The sequence below is a fragment of the Prunus persica genome, chromosome G1 (assembly GCF_000346465.2).
Source record: "Prunus persica cultivar Lovell chromosome G1, Prunus_persica_NCBIv2, whole genome shotgun sequence".
NCBI classification, from domain to species: Eukaryota; Viridiplantae; Streptophyta; class Magnoliopsida; order Rosales; family Rosaceae; genus Prunus; species Prunus persica.
The window spans coordinates 14,991,787-14,997,097 of NC_034009.1; positions in this window are offsets into that span (position 1 = coordinate 14,991,787).

A 5,311-nucleotide genomic window follows, 5' to 3' on the forward strand; every position below is an offset into this window, starting at 1 on the left:
TATCCAAATATGAGGGCTTTGGCTCAGGCAGCTGAAAGGGTGTCTAGGAAACTCAGTGGGAGTGCTGGCAGGCGCCGCAGAGATACATCAGGATTCGGTGGGCCCAGTCAGGGTCCATTAAAGAGAGGAGGATCTAGTTCTAGTTCTGCTAGCGGTGGATGGTCAGGAGGACGGGGATCTAGTTCTAATAGTGGGAGATCCGGTTCTCTCCAGCATGGACTCAGTATTCAGGGCTGCAGTCTACGGCTAGCACAACCAGGGCTCCTTCCAGGTAGACTGGGTTGACATGTTTTAACTGTGGGCAGGTTGGGCATATGGTGAAGGATTGTGCTAGCTATACTCAGGGAGGTGGACAGAGTCAAAGTAATAGCCTGACATGCTACTTTTGTGGGCAAGTGGGGCATACCAAGAGAAGCTGCCCAATTATACTCCAGAGTGATACAGTAGTCCAGGGGACTGGGCCCCAGCATGGGCAGGGTAGTATGGGCCAGAATCAGAGTCAAAGTGGTGCTTCTTCCTCTGTAGCAGGGTCATCTATAGCCAGGTACCGTCATCTTCTAAGGGCAGGAGTGGTAGGCAATCAAAGGGTCTGCCTGGGCGTTCCACTACTCAGGCCAGAGTGTTTTCAATGACTCAGTAGGAAGCACATGCCACCCCGGACGTGATTACTGGTATGATTCCGATCTTTGGTTATCTTGCACGTGTTCTAATTGATCTGAGGGCCACACACTCCTTCGTAGCACACAACTTTGTACCGTATGTCATTGTTAGACCCACACCTATGACAGGAAGTTTTAGTATTTCCCTACCTACAGGAGAAGTCTTGTACGCAGGCCGGGTGTTCAGAAATTGTTTTGTCCAAGTAGACGATGCATGGTTGGAAGCCAACTTGATTCCTTTAGACTTGGTGGATTTGGATATTATATTGGAGATGGATTGGCTAGAGAAGCATCATGCATCAATGGGCTCTTTCCGGAAGGAAGTGACACTTCGGAGTCTAGGACAACCTAAATTTACCTTATGTGGGGAGCGTAGAGTTCTCCCTACTTGTCTTATTTCTGCTATCACAGCCAAGAGGTTACTCAAGAAGGGTTGTGAAGGATATTTGGCTCATATTATTGATACTCGAGAGATCACCCTGAATCTGGAAGATATCCTTGTTGTTTGTGATTTCCCTGATGTCTTTCTAGATGATCTCCTTGGTTTACCCCCTGAAAGGAAAATCGAGTTCACTATCGAACTTCTTCCAGACACCAACCCTAAACTCCTTATAGGATGGGAGTTGAAGACTCAGTTGCAGGAGTCAGTGGATCTTGGGTTCATCCGACCCAGTGTTTCTCCATAGGGTGCACCGGTGTTGTTCGTGAGAAAAAAATATGGGACCATGAGGTGATGTATTGATTACCTGCAATTGAATAAGGTGACAGTACGTAACCGATATCCTTTGCCTCGAATAGATGATTGGTTCGATCAGTTGAACGGTGCCAAGTATTTCTCTAAGATTGATCTGAGATCAGGATACCATCAATTGAGAATCAGAGAAGAAGATATTCCTAAGACAGCATTCAGAACACGGTATGGACATTATGAATTTCTGGTGATGCCTTTTGGACTAACTAATGCTTTAGCAGCGTTTATGGACCTCATGAACAGAGTGTTCCGACCATACTTGGATCACTTTGTGATTGTGTTCATAGATGATATCTTGGTTTACTCCAAGACTTTGGAAAGGCATAAGAAGCATCTAAGGTTGGTCTTGAGGACTTTGAGGTGGAAGCAGCTTTATGCCAAATTTAGTAAGTGTCAGTTCTGGCTGGATAGAGTGGTATTCCTCGGACATGTAATTTCAGCTGAAGGGATTTATGTGGATCCGCAGAAAGTTGAAGCTATTGTGAATTGGGTACAACCCACAAGTGTAACTAAAATACGGAGTTTTCTGGGGTTGGCAGGCTACTATCGTCGATTTGTGGAAGGGTTCTCTTCGATAGTAGACCTTCTCACGCGGTTGACAAGGAAAGATGTTGCATTTGAGCAGACGAAAGAGTGCGAACAGAGTTTTTAGGAGTTGAAAAAGCAGTTAACCACCGAGCCTGTTTTGGCTCTTCCGGATAATTCAGAGAACTTTGTGATCTACATTGATGCATCATTGCAAGGTTTGGGATGTGTTCTGATGCAACATTATCGGGTGATTGCTTATGCATCAAGGCAACTCAAGAAGCATGAGCAGAATTATCATGTCCATGATTTGGAACTTGCTGCAGTAGTATTCGCTCTCAAGATGTGGCGGCATTACTTGTATGGTGAGACGTGTCAGATTTTTACTGATCACAAGAGCCTCAAGTATTTCTTCACTCAAAATGAGCTTAATATGAGACAACGGCGTTGGTTGGAATTGATTAAGGACTATGACTGCACGATTGAGTATCATCCAGGCCGAGCTAATGTGGTTGCAGATGCACTAAGTAGGAAGACTACTGGAAGTTTAACTCATCTCAGAACGGCATATCTTCGGTTGTTAGTGGAACTACGAAAGGATGGAGTGGAGTTGGGAATGACTCAACGGGGTGGAATTTTTGCTAGCTTACATGTGAGACCCATTCTTGTGGAGCGGGTAATTGTAGCCCAGTTGGGAGATCCAACACTTTGTAGAATAAGGGGAGAAGTGGAAAATGGTACACGGAAGGATTATGCAATAAGGGGAGATGGAGCGTTGGTAACAGAAACTCGTCTCTGTGTACCTAAGAACGATGACTTGAAAAGGGAAATCGTGGAGGAAGCTCACTGTTCTACTTACACTATGCATCCAGGAAGTACCAAGATGTTTCGGACCCTACGGGAATATTACTCATGGCCGCATATGAAGGGAGACATTACCAAGTATGTGAGCAGATGCTTGATTTGTCAACAAGTGAAGGCAGAGCGACAAAAACCTTCAGGACTTATGCAACCGCTTCCGATTCCTGCATGAAAGTGGGAACGTATTACCATGGATTTTGTTGTCAAGCTTCCCCGTACTTCTAAGGGACATGATGGAATTTGGGTGATAGTTGATAAACTCACCAAGTCAGCCCATTTCCTACCCATCAAGGAGACTTATTCTTTGACGAAGTTGGCGAAACTCTTTGTGGATAAGATTGTAAGATTACATAGAACACCTGTGTCCATTGTATCGGACAGGGATGCTCGGTTCACTTCTCGATTCTGGAGGTGTTTGCAGGAAGCTATGGGTACTAGGTTGCAGTTCAGCATAGCTATTCACCCACAGACTGATGGGCAATCGGAAAGGACCATCCAGACTCTGGAGGATATGTTGAGGTCATGTGTGTTGCAGATGAAAGATGCATGGGATAGTCACCTTGCCTTGGTGGAATTTGCGTATAACAACAGTTATCATGCGAGTATTAAGATGGCTCCTTATGAGGCATTGTATGGGAGGCAGTGTAGGACTTCTATTTGTTGGAATGAAGTGGGTGATAAGAAATTGGAAAGAGTGGATAGTATCCGAGCAATAACCGAGAAGGTGAAGATGATTAAAGAGAAGTTGAAAATCGCACAAGACCGACAGAAGAGCTATGCGGATAACAGATCCAACGATCTTGAGTTTGCAGTTGGAGATTGGGTATTCCTAAAGTTATCTCCTTGGAAGGGTGTGATGAGATTTGGGAAACGTGGGAAGTTAAGCCCTCGTTACATTGGACCCTATGAGATCACTAAGTGCATCGGACCTGTTGCCTATAGGCTTGCATTACCTGCGGAACTATCTTGAGTCCACGACGTGTTTCATGTATCCATGCTTCGGAAATACATGTCAGATCCTTCTCATGTTCTAGAATATCAACCTATAGAGCTAGAAGAAGATCTGTCGTATGAGGAGCAGCCTGTGCAGATCTTGGATAGGAAAGAGCAAATGATGCGCTCTAGATCTATTCTGGTAGTTAAGGTTTTATGGAGAAGTCAAACAGTGGAAGAAGCTACTTGGAAGCCCGAGGCGCAAATATGGGCCAAATACCCTTATCTCTTCCATTGACAGGTATGTGAATTTTGGGGACGAAATTTTTATAAGGGGGATAGATTGTGACACCCTGACTCCAAATTTAATTGCTATTTTAAATTATTTAAGTAAATTTACAAATTTACCCTTGGGGTAGGGGTAAATTGGTCATTTTCTTATCTGGAAGGAGTTTGGGACCACGACTGGTATTTTTAGGCAGGTTGTACTAGGACGAATTCGTAGACACGCGGTAGGCTTGAATCGGATTTATAAAGAGGAAATGGCGATCAAAATACTTTCAGTGGCAAAACTGTATATATTTCAAAAAGTTTGGTAAAAATCAGATGTGAAATCGAGCTTGATTCTTCTATTGTTTCTCATATTAAAATTTTGTTTGTTTGGGAATTTACATATCAATTTTAAGATTTGCATACATACTTGGGTAATGTTATTCTGATTTTTTTTTTCCCGAAGGTAATGTTATTCTGATAGTTTGGTTAGTTTTGGTTTCTCATGGTACAACAATACTATAGTTGAAGGATTGTTAAATAAAACCTGAAATTGCCTTATTTATATTATAATGCAAAATAGGATGAGCTAGTGTTGGTTGAGATCCTTGAATAATTTGTTATGTTTTTTTGAAATTAGATTTCTCATTTCTACAAGTCAAAATGAAATTTGAGTGGGCAAGCTAGGCCTTGAGAGTGAGAAATCTGAGTCAACAGCCACTACTGTTAGTGTTTTTCATATATGTGTATTCAGATTTTGCAGAAGGAAAATAAGTGGAAGAAGAAGCAGGAAGAATTTAGCAGAGAATCTGTCTGCTATATGTGTAGCAGCAGAGTGTTCATTTTATCATATTTTCTCTTACAACCTCACACACATAGTGTGAGGAATATTTCTGTTATGCACAGTAGCTGGATCTCTTACATCACAAGATGATCTCAGCCGTTCACTTAGGTAACCAATGGAGAACTTACACTTGTCAAAAAACAAGGATAAAAAGAAAAACTAATTAAACTAACTCTTACGTCAGCTTAAGGCTTATAATTCAACACTCCCCTTTAAGTCTTGAGATGATTTAACTCCAAGCATGCTCCTGAGATAATTGAATGGATCCTTAGCCAAAGGTTTGGTGAAAATGTCAGCTAGTTGTTCCTTAGTAGGACAGTACACCAAGTCAATGATGCCTTCTTGAAGTGCATCTTTGATGAAGTGATATCTTCGATCAATATGCTTTGTCTTCTGATGGAACACAGGATTTTTTGTAATGGCAATTGCAGATGTATTGTCACACTGCAATGGGATTGCTTCTGTTTG